The sequence below is a fragment of the Argiope bruennichi genome, chromosome 6 (genome assembly GCF_947563725.1).
Source record: "Argiope bruennichi chromosome 6, qqArgBrue1.1, whole genome shotgun sequence".
In the NCBI taxonomy this organism is placed as follows: Eukaryota; Metazoa; Arthropoda; class Arachnida; order Araneae; family Araneidae; genus Argiope; species Argiope bruennichi.
The window spans coordinates 67868206-67886715 of record NC_079156.1 but is presented as its reverse complement, the minus strand read 5'-3'; the positions used below and the strand labels follow the sequence as shown (position 1 = coordinate 67886715).

Below are 18510 nucleotides of genomic sequence, written 5' to 3'. Positions count from 1 at the left end.
GATTTAGTAAAAGCTGTTTACTAAAAAAGACCGCACAAGACTATTGCGTTTTTTTTTTCTTCATAAAGATTATTATGTTGTAAACAGTTCTCAGTTATTCAAAAATATGTTCACCATAGGCATAAAAATAATTTACAAACAATTTTTGACATGAATGAAGTATTGAAAAGAGCCTAGTTTTTATGCTGCAGATTTTGAAGATAAAAAAAAGTATTTAAAAAAGGAGATAGAGGTAAATAAAATAAAGGTTTTGAAATCAAATAAAAAGATAATTTCGCTTTGTTCCTAGTCAAAAATATTATCAAAGAATCTCTCTATTATTATTATTATTCAAGTGTAGGCAAGACTTAAAATATGAAAAACTGGAATATTTACCTCTCGACATTTTTTATATACAAGTATAAAACAATAATGAACCAAAAGGAATGGTCTTCCTAAAACTTTCTCGCATACTCTCTAATAAATGTACTTGTGTTTTATTAACCGAATGCCATTGACAACAGCAGTTACGAAAGAGCCTTGGTGATCACTAGAATGATTGACACATACTGGCGATACACCATTAAGAATAGATTGATGAAGCCAGTGGGGGTTAAATAAATAAATAATGCATACATACTAAAAAAAAATAGAATTTTTGACGCCTCCCTTCTGTTTGATTGGAACCAAAATTTTGCATACATCTATGATTATAGTTACAAGATCACATACGAAATTCTATATATTTAACTAGTTGCATTTTTGAGCTATAGTATTTCCAAGCTTGTGAAATGACAGGCACTTAGACAACCAACCCTTTGACAAATGCAGTTCAAAATTTGATAAGTATCTACACTTCAGACGCTAAAAGTTTGATCCAAATTTTATTTACCTAAGTATTTAAGCTTTTGAATTATTATGTTTATGTGTATGTAAAAGTAAAGACCAACAAACAGCCAATTCATTGGCAAATTTGATTTCAAGTTTGATACATATATACACTTTAGATGTCAAATTTGTGTATCAAATTTTATCTATCTAGCTCTCATCATTTTATAGTTATCGCTTCAAATTATATTCGGACAGCCGAATATACAGAATAGATTTCGTTCAAAATTCTATAAAAATTTAGTCCAAAGAACATATACCAAATTTCAGCTATTTAGTTCAAAGGGCTTTTAAGTTATGTTCACTGATAAAAAGACAATTCCAAAAATGTGTTTTTTAATTCAGGGAGATCTGAAACGTGTAAATTCGTCAAAATCTCGAATTCGATATCTTGGTAATTACAACAGATTTTCTTTGTACATTTTTTTGTATATGAGAAAACATTTCTTCCCTATGAAATACTGGATTGAAAGTTTGATGTAGGTCTACAATTTACGCGCTAGGAGCGAAATTTAATTGTTATTTTCTTTACTCGTTGCTTCTTTGAGTTATCAGGTCGAAATAAACACATTAAGGTGGTTAAAGAGAAAGTCCATCCCCAAATGAGTTTGGTCCAAAATTCGACAAGAAATACGAAACTAGTAAAAAAAAGCCACAAACAGCGCTTAATTTACATTTTTGCTTTTTTCTGAGTTATCGTTACACTTCTCGTAACATTTTATCCAAAACGTGACAAAAATATATGATTTTAGTGTAAATAGTGCAGAAAATCTTTCCTCTGTATCTCTTTGCGTTTTACAATTATTGTGTTCATAGGCATACATAATTCTGTAAGTGCGCTTTGCGAGAAGGAGAACTCAAGGAGTGTTAAGACGAGAAAATTTCTCAAATCTGAAATACGAATTTTTTAACTATTATAATAGTTTCTTTGTATTATGTTCCTCAAATTCAACAAAAAAGCCTTCTAAGTATACCTTTTGTTTTACATCCAGAATATGGATATCTGCACCCCCCTGCTTCTGATCGCATTTAAGCTATTGTCTTTCTTTTTAAACCCCATAAACCACTTGCTAAGTTTGAAAAAGTTAAAAGTGCCCTTGAAATTATCTTTGTGTAGGCTAGTTAAGGTAATGAATTTTATATCGATGTCCTATGACAATAATTGAAATATCAACTCAAAATAAGATAGGGGAATTTTAAAACAAACTTATAAAATGACTCTTTTTCTCTTAAATCTTATTAATAAAGCAGAAATATGTTTAAAGATTTATTAATTGTGAAATTTTCTATATCGATAACTTAGTGACGGGTAAGGAATTATATTTTCTTCTTAAAGAGTAAACAAATATTGCCTTCTGCTATTATGCTACCACTTTCAATTATAAATGGTAGCACAAAATGCTTGCCATCTTTTTCTTACAATAATGAAATATACATTGTGCCCTCTACTTTATATTTTAATATTAAACCTGTCTCAGAATCGAACGGTTTGTGAATAACAACTCTTCCCCCTTCCATTTTGAAAGATTTCAAATATATTTTAAATTGTCATAATATGCAAAACTTTTTTTTTTCATTTTTTTTCTACTATATATGATTAATGAGAATTATACTTGGTGATTATTATAATGAGAGATAGATTCCTTGAAAATGCCGCATGTGAGAATACCCTATACATATTATAAATATTTAAAAGCAATAACATAAGGCAAACAGCTCACCTCTTGAATCAGGATACAGACAGATGATTTGAACCCTAAAAAGAAAAAAAAATGATACAGATACTAGTAAACAATGCACATATAATTCCCAGAGAATTTAGTGAAATTGTATAAAAAGAATACTAATGAATAAATATATATATATATAAATCACTTTAAATATGTTTTTTTTTTTTTTTAAATTTTGGTGCTTGTATTGCTGTAGAAAAAATATATGCTATATAGATAAGTATGATATATGTTATGCAATCTACATAGAACAATATACCGTCTTCAAGAAAAACCTTCTGTCGCCTAGCTGGAAGGCAAAAGTAGGTTCCTTCACATCCGAGTTACTATCTGGCAATATAAATTGTTGATGTTAGAAGTAGTCAAAATTAGGGCATGGAAATCATTTTTCAGTCCCTAACTTCTAAGATATTGTAGTTATTGAGGAACTTTAAACACAATAGTTTTTCGCCTTAATGAGGTGCTCATTTGCTAATTGGATTTATTTTTCAATCTTTAATATTAAGAAAGCTATGGGGAAATGAAAATTTGAAGTACCGATCATTTCCATCCCTTTTGACCTATATGGACCATTTACGAACTCATCCGAGAATTTTATATTTCTAACAACATATTCCAAGTCAGTTAAAATCCAAACAAAATTACTTATGCTGTTCACAAGATATCATAGGTAAAGAATATATATATAAGCTTTTGAACGAAGGATAGTTTTGGGTTCTAGGTACCATAATGGGTGGAGAACTGAAGAAATTTTCACGAAGTCTCGTCATGAAAACCATTACAATAGGTAGTCTTCCAATAGGAATCTACCTAAAACTGCATGATCATACTATGGGAACTTTAAAACTATAAAGATATAAAATTTTGGAATTTTTCAAAAAATATATAATATTGGAAAAACCATTAGGGTACTCTCTTGACATTGATTGAAAGAGTATGGAACCATGAATCAGGAGTTTTAAATAATAATAAGATAATTGGTAGTGATTTTTGCAGATTTATCAAGTTATTAATATTTTTAAGATTTTGAAATAAAATGAATTTAGAGTTAAAACAATTTTAATTCGTCAATTCATGTTTTTTTTTAAATAATAAAATTTAGTTTATTAATATTTTTTTCACGATAGCTAATAGATTTAATATTGCTGCAAAAATTTGTCCTGCTTTTGACATCCACTTGAAATTTCTAAATAATCCACCATAAATGGAAATCCACAATGGAGTGAAGAAATTGATTGAAATATAATTCTTGAAGTTGTGAGAAAGTAATCAAAATAAAACAAAAATAATTATTCTTCCTATTTATTTCTTTTTTGGGAAGTATATCCGAATATAATTGAGCAAATTTAAAGAACGATGACTTTCAATTTTTAAGATTTATATGCTGCATGAATAATATCTGCTAATAACTATTACTGCTTTTTGATATGCTTACTGACATAGGAATATTGAAGAATTTATTTATGACACGAAAGAATGAAAATATATTTGATTAAGTTGAATTTTCATCTAATAATTCAAAAAATATTTTTGGCCTTTTTCCAAGAATTACTAAAAAAATAAACTGTATACTTTAACTGCTCATAGCAAAGAGATGTTACTATACAATGGAAGAATACGCCTAAAAAACAATTTTTAGAATTATTCGGCTTTGAAATTGAAGCATAAAAGTAAGAAATTTTCAACAAATATTTTTTTAAACTTACTTTCGCCCATCGAATTGCACATAATTCAAAAGCAATTGTCCGTAATATTCTTCCATTTCAATTTATTCTCATAAGATTATTTTTCAAAACATTGTAATATTTTAAAACTTTTCGCAGTAATGTAAGAAAAATATCGTTTGTAAGAATAAATCAATTCCTGAAATGTTGCCACTTAAAAATAAACTGTATAAAAATGCATTTTATCAAATGCAGTAACTTTCTTTGGAAAAAAATATTATAAATTTACAAATAAAATAAATTTTTGGTACTGAAAAGATTTCTACATATTGATACTAACATTTTCATTGTAATCAAGATTTTCTTCTTTCTGTTTCTTTTATTTTCTTCAATTTTTTTTCTTTATAAATGTTTGTATCTTTTTGCTTTTCCAAAAAGTCATTTATTTGAGAGAAGAAAAAAATAGGATTTCATTCGTAAAAGCATATGAAAAAATAATTAAAAATTAATTTTTAAATTCTGTCATTTGTTTAATCGCTGGGAAAAAACAAATGTCTGTTGGGTACAATTTCTGATTTAAATTTATCGAAGACTTTAATAATTTAATTTTTAAACTAATTTTTGAAATTCTTAGTTTCAAACTTATTTTTAAAGAACTTTAAAAACTAATTTAAAAAATTTTTTTCAATATAATATGATTGAATTTGTAAGCTCTGTTTTCTGGAAATGCTAACAGAATTCAATTGCTTAATGTAATCTACGTGAAAATAACGGACAAGTTACTTAAAGAAGAAATTTTGAATAAGTAAGTAAACAGTTTATATAATTGCCCACTGCTATCTGTAAAGTTAGATAATATTTTAAATATCATGTTCTTTTTGTCTGTGTCATTATCAGATACGAAATACCAACCTTTTCCTTGACATCTAGCAACTGAGTCTATTCTCTTTATGTTTAAACTGGTTGATTTATCGATATGCGAATAAATCCAAGCAAATGTTAATTCCTTGGACCAAATTGAAAGTTATGACATTTTCATACATTATTATTATTATTATTTCCTGTTTGTTGATCACATTTTATTTCAATCCCATTTTAGTGATTAGTTTTGATTTGAGTAATCCCAAATATTATGTAGAGAGGAGATCTCATTCCAGGAAAACAAAGCGTCTAATGTCATTATATATTGATACCCAAAGTGCACTGCAAATAATATATAATTTCTTAGGCATTCTGCCAATGCGCATGAAATTTTGTACTTCAATTTTCGTTAGTTTCACCTCTGATAATCTGATCTGCTTTAATAGGACAACAGCAAGTTTAGACACGCACATTTTCGAATCTTGGGGGAAAAAAATCCTAAAAGGAACAAACATAGATATATATTTGCACTTCATTTTTAATTATCAATATTATAATGCTATTTATATCGCTGTTTGACAAATATATCGTTTATAAATTTTCTTTTAATGAAAAAAATAAGTTTCTCAAACTTTCCTGCTGTGGTCTCAAACTATTGCGTATACTTTTTAATAAAGGGGATTTTATGTTTTAGATGAGTTTTTCCCCAACTGATTAAAATCAAAATTCGGCACAGAACTACAATTGCAGTCACAGTTTCACATAAAAAATTTGATTCATTTAAGTCATTGCATATTTTCAGCTCTTGCGTGTATGTGGTTCTGAAAATACAGTCAGTCTCTTGTTGGGATTTGGTTCAAAATTCGTTAGTTGCCAATGAATATAAATCTGTGTACCGAATTTTACCCATCTAGCATTTTTCGTTTTGTAATTATAGTGTTAACTTATATTCGAACAGCTGAACAGACTTTCTCTGAATAGATTTAGCTCAAAATTTGATAGAAAACTATAAATTTGATGTAAGGATCATATAACATATTTCATTCGTCTAGATCAAATAAAAGCGTAATTACGAATTGTGTCAGTCTTTTTTAAAAATTTAAAATTTGAGAAACGTTAATAAAATTGATAATACGGAAAGTCTTTTTTTTAATGTTGCAAATTTGATTGTTATAATAAAAAACAGGAATTGTCGAAGAAAAATTTGGATTATTTTTAATTATTTAAAAATCTAATTAAAAACTTACAAAGCTTTCATAGCGAGTTCCTAATAATCAATAATTAACTAAGCGCTAAATTTGGTAACTGTAGATCGAACTCTCCTGTAGAGAAATGCATTCTGCGCGTTGCCATTATCATATATCATCTAGTTTATAGAAAGTCGGCCTAATTACTTATATTTTGGATATACAAACCCTAAAAATCTAGTCAAAATGGTTGTATTATCCTAAAAAAATTATTTTGAGCATAGAAATTTTTTAATTAGAATGCAAAACTATTAAATTCCACTATTTAGTTATCTTCGCATTTTGCTTGATTTAGAAATACGAAAAACTATTATCATAGAACTAAAAATTTCTTATAAGTCTTTTACAACAATAAGAGTCAAATTTTACACCTTAAAGAGACAAAAATATCTTTAAAAAAAACCGAAATAGCCAACTGCAAAGAAAAACCTCGACGTATGTGCCCTTTAATGTTTACAAAGGCATCAAGGCTTGTGGCTTTTTTCTGGCTGACAGATAAATGAAAACCTTACGAACCTTAAATATCACACATAAGAAACACTAAGGGATGAAACGCACAAACAAAAAGGAACACCGACTAGTGTATATTCAGTTTGAAAAGGAAAACTAAAAGAAAAATAAGACTATGTTTTCTGTTGGGGTTGTGGGGGTGGGGAGGGTCGAATCCTAGTGCAATCCTCTTCTTCTCTTGCTTGAAAATAGTGCAACTTGACAATGGACGGCGAAAATAAGATTTCAGTTCTTTCAGAATTCAGGCTGTGCCTCGTGCAGGGATTGAAATTTTGTTATTTTTGTAATTCCTTTTTTTATTTTTATTTTATTTTTATTCGCTAGCTTTCTTTTGTTGATTCGTTTCGACGCCTTTTGTAGTCCAGATTTTTTTTTCCATCTCCCCCTCTTTTCTTCTTACCCACCCCCCTTTTGTTGGAATGGACTTTCGGCCTTTGTTCGACTGTTCGGAGATGTTCATTCCACTGTACCGGAGCCATTAAGTTTGTCTACGAATTCATACCATTCCAAAAAGGTAGAGCGAAAACTTTTTGGCGATTTTTTTATTCTCTCTCTTTCTTTCTCTCTCTATCTCTCGTGTCCATCCCTCAACCCTCTACCCCATTCCCGTAGAAAAGTTGATGGTTTTTGTGGTCTATAAGCCAGAATGGAAAGAATACATAGGGGGAGGGAGATTTAACAGCCACATTATAGTGGAAAAACTTTCATGTTTTTAAAAGAACTTATCATTATATGTTTCGTTTCTACAGAACAAAAATTGTCGTCATTTATGTTGGGAAACGTGGACTATTTGCGAATAAGAGAAAGGGGTGTTGCCCTTATTGGTTGTAAAACTTTTTCTAGACTAAAGACTTTATTCTAAGTAGCCTTAGCATATCATAAAAATGGATACTGATGTTACATTAAGCAATGTCTCAGATAATGCTATTTATCATTATGCGATTCTTAATTAGTTTCGATAATAATTACAAGAGATATCGATTTTTTAAAAATAATCGGACTAGTAATAATGCCGGATAAATTAAAATTTAGAAAATAGTGGCAAAATTCTAAATCAACTTTTCCCAGAATTGTTAAAGCGAAATTATAAAAGTAAGTCCGCAAATACAATCATGCATTAGCATTTTAACGAACCCAATTATCAATCGCCAATAGGAAGATATATACTGATATTTGACGTCTAGCTCAAATTGAAATGGATTATATTTCAAGTGCGATTTAATGCTGAAAAATAAAGGAAACGATTATTTTAGAGACATCTGATAATAGATTAGGACAAATAGATTGTTTTCGCTCCATATCACTCTATACAATCAGAGGCAGCCATACCAAAGACATTGACCTTTGACACCATCCTTTACCAAAGAGTTATGTTATATTTTTTTTGCGAGATTAACTGGGCAACGTCTATTGCCAACTAATAAAAAAAAATAATTTGATTAAATAATCAGCCAGAGAAGTTGAAGAAAGTCAATGGTCAGAAGCTCCAAAATTGCCGAATTGAAAAACTTGGTCTTGCATCAGGTATAATACTGGACAATATGTATCTTTATCCACTTGGCGGAAACTAGTATGTGATATCTTAATTTTTTTAAAAAAAGTTTTAATTAGAATTTATTTAATTAAAAATTAAAATTAATTTTAGCTTTCTTCAGCGATAACTTTTGAAAATATCATCGCACAAAAATAAATTTCACACAAATTCATAATTTTAAAAAAAATGCCTTATTCATGATATCAATTTAATGAACATGCAAATTTTTCTTGAACTTTGTCAATATTTTTTATTTGAAATTTTACCCACTTTTTAACGAAAGATTACATTGTTGCTCTGAAGTTCTAACTATTTTCATTGTTTCATCAAATATCTAATAACATAATTTTCTTCCATTGTTGAAAGTTAAATAAGAAGGATTCTATTTAATATCTATATGTTTAATTTCTAATTTACAAGAAAAAAATGAATAAAAAAATTAAGTTAAAATACGGTATATTTTAAAAGACAGGAATCACGCACATTTTTAATAGCATTATGGTTTATGGAGCTGGTCTCCATTAGAAAAGTTCATGTACACATTAAACAGAATATAAGACAATTCAAATAACACGACTTTAACTCTTCATCGTCCGTTACACGTCTAGCGCGTTCAAGTGGAACTTCCGCAGAGTGGCCGTAACGCGCTTCTTCTATATTTTACAATTTTTAAGCATTTAAAACGCTTTGTAAATGTTTACTTGTTTGAGTTTTTGTTTTTGTTTGTTCTAATGCAACGAAAAACAGAAATTTTCGTCTACCGGAGAAGATGGCGAAAAAAATATCTGAGAATTTGGCAGAATCATGGGCTTAAAATTATATCCAAACAATTTAACTAAAATTAAATTTGACTAATATTTCAGGCAAACTACTGATGATCTAAGGTAATTAATCGTTGATAAATATTAGTTCTGAAATAAATCCCATTGTTAGAACTAAAAATAAATATTTACAATTGATGCCAAAAGATAATGGAATTTTTCGTCCAACATTTTGTGTGTGTGTTTTATCATTGCCATTCTTTTTTTTTTCCATTAAAACTTCTATTTGCTGTGTTGGTAGGAGACTATGTTCTTGCATCTTTTCTTCTGTGAGCGTAGAGTACTGGAAGACCTTGCCAAGATGACATGCAGTTACTAAACTAGCGAAATTGTTTTGTTTGGCAATTGCTAAACACTGTATGAATACAAGAAATAAAAAGCTAATGAATCAAGCTTAATAAATTTGTAAATAAAACAATAATTGGCAATTCTGACCATTAATTTTACCAAGCAACCAGGACCTGTCAAGAACAACCATTTCCTACTACCGATTAACGTCAACAAAACCTTAACTAGTTTGGGAATAATGATTTCAACAATCGTCGTAATTTTCCTTTACTAGTGAATTCTCGAAATGGTTCTCATAAGCATAGACTAATTGCGATTATTAAAAAATCAGACAGCCAGATAGACGTGAGAAAACAATCGATCGCCTGGTACAAAGCGTCTTTTGTTTTTCAGGCCAATTAGGAGAAGGGGTAGCAGCGGCAACGAATCCACAAAACTGCTGAATGAAGGGAATCTTGCATTATCTAACCTTTTGTCACACAGCAGCCTGCGGCTACAGTTACTTGAAGACAAAGCTCGGTATAACAATGATAGATATTCAACAATGTCGACTGACCGGCTCTCAACTTCAACCTTGAAGCCACATGCTCATAGATAAGAGAAGTGGATAGAAAAGTAATAAATAAGTAAGAAGTAAGAAGTAGAAAAGAGGAGAAAGTTTTGATCAGAAAGGGTTTGACAAGCATAGGGAATATAGCTATGGGTTAAATCAAAAGAGATTCACGTCGAACTGCATTTATGCTACATCAAGATGCTAGATTTCATTAATGTAACTCGTCATCTATCAGATATGAAAATGGAAATCAGCAGAGAAGATATATACCCGAGACTAAGGTCAATAGCTTCTTTCATTTACTAATAAAATACTTAATTTTGACTTAATATCGGTGATTTAAATAAAATTTTTAATCATGAAGCATATATTCAGTGTTACCATTAAAATCAAATAGCTAACAAGCGCCAGACTAATTTCTGAACAATTAGCGATTGGAATTTTTTTTAATTTGAAAAAATGCTCCAAATGAAAAAAGAATCTTAAAATATTATTTGTGGCAGTAAATGTACTGATAAACAATATACAATGTCTAAGTTTGTACACAATCTCAAAACGTTGTTCTTCATATTTAATAAAATATTTTTGGCACATTCGTATTTTATAAGCAATAAAAAAAAACCCCTTCGCTCTTTTGTAATTAAAAATAATCGAGTTATGGAGTTTGAAATTTCTTTATTTTAGACCAATCAACCGCTACATCAGGAAGATAGTGCATCTTCCTTCAGATGGTCTTTGAAATAGCATGAAAACGTCCAATTATAAGCCATTTATTTTTTAACGACCATCTAGCTCTTCTGAAATTTTGGTTGTGGTTTTGTTTCAATTAAATTTCTTGTGTATAATTTTTAATAATGTCCCCGATTTCTTCAATGAAGTAGTTTTAAAAATCAAATATGACGGTTATTGAAGCCATGTTATTCCATTAACTCCAAACATGCTCTATTTATTGAGTGTATGAATCTTCATAGTAGAGATTTCCACCTTTACATAGTAGTAATATAAAAAGTTGTCTAGATAATCTATTTCAATCTGCAAGCTATCTGTTGAAATAATATAGTTACACTTTGATTTTTCGTGTAAACTGCGTACATCATAAAGAAAATATTTTTTTTAACGATCAGTAATGGATGAAAAGTGCACATTTAAATATTTAATAAAATAATGTAAACAGTTTGAATTTTCTTATAACAATAAAATTACTTTTTAACATAAGAAAATGAAAATTTTTAAAAATTTCCAAAATTGAGGAAACATTTGCACGATAACAAAATTGGTATCGCTAAAAAAAGGCAGTTTTTAAAAATTTAAAATGAAATAAATAAATTTCATGCAATAATAATTTTTTTATATAATATGGCTTGATTTGTTATTAATGAAAGTGTCGCTCTGCCATTCATATTTCTATCCTCCAAATTACATCTGTGCAAAATTTGAAAGCCCCATGTCAAATGGTTTGTTCTGTAGCACACCCAACACAACACAGAGAAGCATTCATTGTTAAAATTAGTACAGATTAAAGGGTTCAAGAGTAATCCTATTCATAAGATACCATCAAAATTTATCTTATCTATTTTGTAATTAATTATTACTTTTGACAATAACAAACCTGGTATTCATCTTTAGGAAAATGACAAAAATGTATTATTAAAAAGTAACAACGAAAGTAAGACGAAGCAGAAGAATTAAATAGAAGAAATGAAAGGTGATGGGCAGAATAAGATAAGGAATCATGTGTTATTTTGCTTATTATCTTAAGCCTTTGTCGTTCGTGTATGTTATTTTCGATATTAAATAAATAAATAAATGGGCGTCGTATACAATTCTATATCATTAGTTGTTCATTAATTTGAGAATACATAGTTTTGATCTTTATGATTTAACTTTTTACAATAATTATAAAACCAAGTTTTTCCACTTCAGATGAACGTTTTAAGAAATAATTATATTTATTTCCACAATGATTCGGTAGTAAAGCATTTAAAAGACTTAAGACGAAGCTATTTTTGATTGCATCACTACTTTCCTTCGAACACAAGCCATGTTCTTTAAACTAGTATTCTACGATCGGTATATTTTATATCAATCTCGAATCCAATTTTAGATCGAACTTCTCTAGTAAGGATATTTTTTAGCCCATTGGCAGCGGATCCTGGCTCAAATATAACCAATGATGGATAAAAATTTGGTCCAACTGTGGCTAAACGATTCTTTTATAGATATGAGGGCATATAGAAGCATGCATGCTCGAGTATGGAATGTTTGACTGTACACGTCTGGGATGCATATATTGACTGTATACGTCTGGGATCAGTGCATAATTGGGTCTCTATAAACCAATCTTTCACATGGTCCCATATAGGAAGAAATCTAAAAGGGTCAGACCTGTATATCGTGATGGACATAAAACAGCACCCCCCCCCCACGTCCAAGCCAGCGGCCTGTGTATTTGATATCCAGCCAATGGTACACAAGACAACTGAAATATGCCGGAGCTGCATCATGCTTGAACCATTAGCCATGTATTGCCACAAAAGGCATGTCATCTAGGATATTGCTTTAAACATCAAGGAGAAATATCAAGTACGAATGTCCCGTGAGCCTTTCAGGCAGCAGATATTAAACAATTCATCGATTGTCCAATATGTCGGCCCACACATTTATAGACTAGTGATCTTAATGTCTCTACAGGCTGATTGCATTAAAATTGGTGCCAGATCATACATGGCTACTGTGACTATTGGAGTAAACAATCGCGTGCGAACTGCGCTTCATCTGTTCACAAGATATGTGCAATGCAATGAAAACTTAATCGGCTGCAATTGTTGCAATAACCATTCACAAAAGCCAATGCGTCGTTGAAATTCACTTGAATTGAAACCTTGTACAGTTATGTAACGGCAGTACTGCGATAGCCTGAGAACAGTATTGCTGTTCGCACTTATTTCCCTGACTAGTGCATGTGTTCTCAACTTGGGAGATTATTCCACACGTCGAAGTACACCTTTTGTCGTAAGCTAAACTTGCGTTCTTCCACCAGTATCCTAGAGATTGTTTGCAGGGTAGACGGTTCCGGTATTTCGCAGTCTGTCGCCCAACCTGCAGATGATGTTGGCATTGCGAGGAAGAAGTGATGGATAGCGACGGGAATACTTTCTAGCTGTTGGTGAGGCATTATTACATTAATCAGTGATAAAATATATGGCACAATAATCTAGAATACATTATCCCCGTGTGAAAATTACCGGTAGTTGCTAGATACAGCTTTTAAATACGATTTAAACAACGGCTAGATGTCCTTTTACGTGTATCAATATGCTAGATGGACATTTCGAATATCTTCCTATGTAAACAAAAAATATCATTCCCCCCCCCCTAGTCATTACTACAATATCCCGTTTACACCGAGTAAGTATTTAGTAATGAAATTAAGAGATTCCATATCCAGCAGGTGATATCGAAATTGATTCGAATGATTTCGGATTAGTTTTTGTTGCGAAAAACTGCAATAGCATTATTTCCTCTATCTTAAGTTTTGCCTGCTAGTATAAATTTTCATCGTCCTAAAGTCCGTTCCAATGTCCCAGTGCCTTTACAGATATAATCATAAATCCGCTATCTGACCAATTGTAGAACCACTCTCACCTATGTTCGTCCATCGGGACTTCCCGCAAAGCTGTTGGTAAAATGAACTGACACCAAAGAGCTCCGGAAAACCCCAAATTAGGGAAAGAGGGCAAAATGCGCTGGACGCAAGACACACACGGGCCATGGGAACGGAGTAAGAGTCATGTCTAGATTGTTTCAAAATAAAGAAGAAAAAATGATACTAAAAGTGGCTAAAAGGATCACCCATCGTATGCTTCTAATGATTTAAACTGAAAATCCTTTTAGATTTCTTCGATAAAGAAATTTTTATGAGTTTTTGAAGTTTTTATCTAAATATTAATGAAATGATGCAACAGGGTTTTCAAATTGGAGTAATAACAAATATGGAAACAAGAATACATAACTCGGTTTTATAAAATTCAAATTAATTTGCTACCAATTGTAAAAATTTGGAACATATTCTTCCTAACTTAGGGAAAACAGTAAAACGAGGAAAATAATGAAAAAAGAATAGGGAAATTTTTCCATTAGTAGTAAAGCTCGATAAGAAATTCCCTTTTTCGGAAAAGACCATGAATGAATAAAAAGTAACAAACTGCAAATGACAAAAGAGAACACAAAATAAAGACAAGAAGGAAGTAAATAAATGAAAGGGGACACGAAATTCACCATTACGACCCGCCTGTGGCACAATGGAAGCCGGACAATGCGGTAAGGAACAACACACTCTGGTGGTCCATTGTTAAGACTACTACTTCCACCCAGTGGCGGTTCTTTGATTTGGTTGGCATGGTGTGTTCCTTCTATCTGTCTACGTCTGAAAAGACACGCGTACAAAAGGCCCATAGAAAGAACACGGGGGCTGAACGCGCTCCCTTCCAATTTTAGGGAATAATACGGCCTGTAAGAAGAAATTGACGTCTCCTGCGTTTTATTCTGATAGGAATGTGTTGCAAGGTAAACGGAAGCTTTTACTTGTTTTGAAAGTTAATTTTTCAAAACAAATCAAGGATATTAGATTTACAATGCGTTAAATTAAAGTAACTTTGTTTAGAGTTTTGTAGAAACGAAAGTCAGAGGCTATAAGAGCAATAAATCCCAAGAGCAAGAATTTCGGAATAAGGAAGTTAATGAAATGGGAAAATTTTCTTTCAGTAAAAATTGTCTAGATTTTCTTTGCGATAGAGCATTTCACACTTGTCTTACTTTATATGCATCAGTTAAATTGATATTAGGTTAATCGATTGAATTAGTATTAATATTTTTACTTTCCTACTGATGCATATTTGTTACAAATATCCAAATATGCATAAAACGATTGCGTCGGATTTAATAAACGACGATATTTATATAATTTTATTATGTATAGATTAGAGCTTATTGAACTACCTTCACCTGTTGCTACTACTTTGGAATTTACCGTAACTATTTGTTTTTCTCAGTTTCGGAATACATGCCGCTGAGATTAAACATTCACATAGTTAATGGGGTTTTTTTTAAAATTTTTTTTATACGAAGTAAAGTAAAAGTATAATAATCGTTCAAAAATCAAAAATTCGAACTTGTGATTTTGACGAATCCCCATTTCCCTGAGTTCAAAAAACACATTTTTGGAAAATGTCCGTCTGTCTGTGACAAAGAAAACTCAAAAAACGCTTTGAGCTAGGCAGATGAAATTTGGCATACGGATTTTATACCAAATTCGGAGATGTATTCCAAATTTTGAATAAAATCCCTTCAAGGGAAGTCCGCTTGTTCTGCTGTTCGAATATGCGATGACTATAACGTAAAGAGAGCTAGATAGATAAGATCCGGTGCACTTATTCAACCCTTTCTAGGGCTGTGGGAAGTATGCTTCCTACCAAATTTATCAATCTTTGTATGAAATTATGTATGTTGGCATAAGTTCTGACACACTTTTTTAGTAAGTCAGAAACTTAGATCTCACACAAAATGATGCGTCTTGATTTGTTACTTAATTATTAATTAACCAAATTAATTAATTAATTAAATTTATCTAATAAACTAAATGAATCCCTTTTCTTATTCTAATTTCAAGTCTAAAAATATTTTAACATAATATGACTAGAAAGAAATGGCCCTTTAAAGGGTTAACATCAATAATGTAGACACATATTCAAGGTTTGGAACGAAACAAACCACGTTTTGGTTGTCTGTCGGACTGTACTTTCAAAAATATGTTAACGAGATAGTTTGAAAATGCAATAATTTAAATATATCAAATTAAGTATGGGATTTTGTGACTACAAGTGCAGTTTGTGTCAAATTTTTGTCTAAATTGATTGAAACAAAAAAGCACAATCTCGATTTTCGGTTGCTATTCACCGCATGCCAAGAATTATTCGCCAAATAACTCGCCAAGACATCAAGCGATAGATTCAGTAAAAATGCTAAATTCACGCCAAAAGTTAATATTTCGTAACTATTGTACGAAATATTTACCTAACCATTCAAGTCGTTCTCTGGCAAAGCTTATTAGAGAATATGCGAGGAAGCTGTTGGAAGACCATTCCCATTGGTTTCCTTTTGTAATGATCTGAGTAAGTTTACTTTAAAAAATTAAATTCGTAGAAAAGTATTTGGCATAACAGTCTCTTTTACTGAGAATATTTATCAAATGACCGCAGATGAATAAATGAGCTTTGAACGTATCTTCTGGGAACATTTTTCTTATCTTCATAACAGTCTAATTATTTAGTTATTTCGAAAGAAATATATAGATGCGATGCATGATTATATTTATCATTCAAATGCACATGGGCGAACAGAAAGACATTCCACTCACAGATTTCACCCGAATTTTGAAAATGATTTATAATTTTAGAGTTAAGACAAATCGAATGCTATAGAATTTTTGTACTATGGATCAGCTGTTTCTGGCATCAGATTAACAAATAAAAATTCTCGACAGCTAAAGTTCTGATAATAGTACTTTCACTTTGAAAAATTCGTAAATCAGAAAAGACATCAGAAGTTAATTTAATCGCTCACTTCCAGTAATTTTAAAAGTCGAGAATCTTATTTAGATAATGGCTGTACGAAGTATTAAATTTTCTATTAAGATAGAAATATTAAAAAAGAAACAGCAAAATTCTTTAAACATTTTCAAGTAATTCTATGACCACCTTTCCTTTTGGCATACCATTGTTACTATATATTTTTTTTCTTTAATGAGCAATAAATCTAGTTACCACACTTTTTATAAAATATCACCAGGATATAAATCAACAATAAGAAAATTAGAGGTTCCACTTATCCGTTTAGTTAGATCAATATCCAATTTCCATTCTTCATAATAAGTAATTTTTTTTTTAAATCTCAGAATTTTGAACAGTGTTCAAATGAAAAGACAATAATTCAGCATTCCTCTATTTTAGATATCAGTGTCGCATCAACAACAAGAAATTTAAACCTGGACAGATTCAAGCCCATAGTCGCGGTATAATAGTTTTTCCAATTTAAGATCTTATGATCTCAAGATGAGGTATCTCAACCATCTACAGCATAAATCTGTATCAGTGATATTCGAGCAAAAAAGTTAAATATTTAGCAGTTGGGAATCATCGATTTAAAATGAAATTTTGCACACATTACTGCAAAGAAGAGAAAGCATCAAATGCACATTATTTGGTGGTTGTTTCCAACTTTTCAGAAATATCGCTGAGATTTTGCTATTTTTCTCAATTCCAGAATATTATCCATCATGTCTAAGAAAGAAATATAAGTGAGCCTATTGACGAGAGCTCTCTTTTTTTTCACTTCGTGCATTCACTATTTTGAAATTTGAAGGTACTAAGGTACTAAAATTGAAGGTTTTTCCTTCTTATGCAATCGTTAGAGATACAAATAATTATTCAGTTTTTCTATTTGATTTGTTTTGTTTTTTGTATACATATGACAGGAATATCAGATATTTTCAATATTTCGAGCATGCAAATGATTTTCAGCTTGGTGAATTATTTTTTAAATTTGCTTTCAAGAATTATATGCAATAATACCAAATATCGCCAGTTTGGCGCTAAACGTGCCACCGTAAGAAACGAATTAATTTCTACCTCTGCGCAATGAACTCTTCCTACAGTAACCCGTTTCTATAACACCCGCCATAAACATAGACGATCGTCTGGAAGTGTTCTTGTCGTAGACACACAGTAATTTCATTCTAAACTGATAATGTTCTATAACTATATTTTTTCCCTTATATCTCTTATTTTCGAGACGAATGTTAATTACGAATTTTATCGATAAGTGATCAAGTTAAGCAGTCCCATTGCTTGGTGCGCAACCACTTTTCAATACTTATTGTTTGCCAACGGATTCTAAAACCCTCCGCGTTTTTGCGCATGTGTTAGGATGGGTTCAATTCAACAAAATAGGGGTGAGAGGAGAGATGAAACGGGGAGATGTTTACATTTAGCAATAAAGTTAATTCCGGAAATGCACACCTCCCTTTGTGAGATAGAATCGTCGAAAACTCTCTGAAACTGAAACGGACAGTATGCTGAAACCGACAACAGATAACCAGTCTTATGTTCCGAGATTAAGCGGTGGATGTGGTAAAGACTTTAGTGATCCATCTTTATTTTATGTGTTACGTATTACAAGTTGTAGACCAAAATTCAGTCATTTAAGCTTTTTCTTATGGTTTTTGAATTTAATGCGATAAAAGAATATATAGAATAATTATAGCAAATAAAATTTCACGCATAGAAATAAATCCTAAATAAACAAATAAGGAAAGAAAATGTTACATTGTACAAAAATATAAAAAGGCCAATTAAAAATCCATTTACCCCATTTAATGC

General features: G+C 30.8%; 1 protein-coding gene across 1 annotated transcript in view; it reads right to left on the bottom strand.

The window, feature by feature from the left end:
• LOC129971598 (transcription factor Sox-6-like) overlaps window positions 1–18510 on the bottom strand; it is a 726789-nt gene that overhangs the window by 570671 nt on the left and 137608 nt on the right. Inside the window, exon 2 of the mRNA XM_056085520.1 lies at window positions 2589–2623. The gene's annotated coding sequence lies outside the window, so the exon portion shown is untranslated. The remainder of the gene's footprint in view (window positions 1–2588; window positions 2624–18510) is intronic.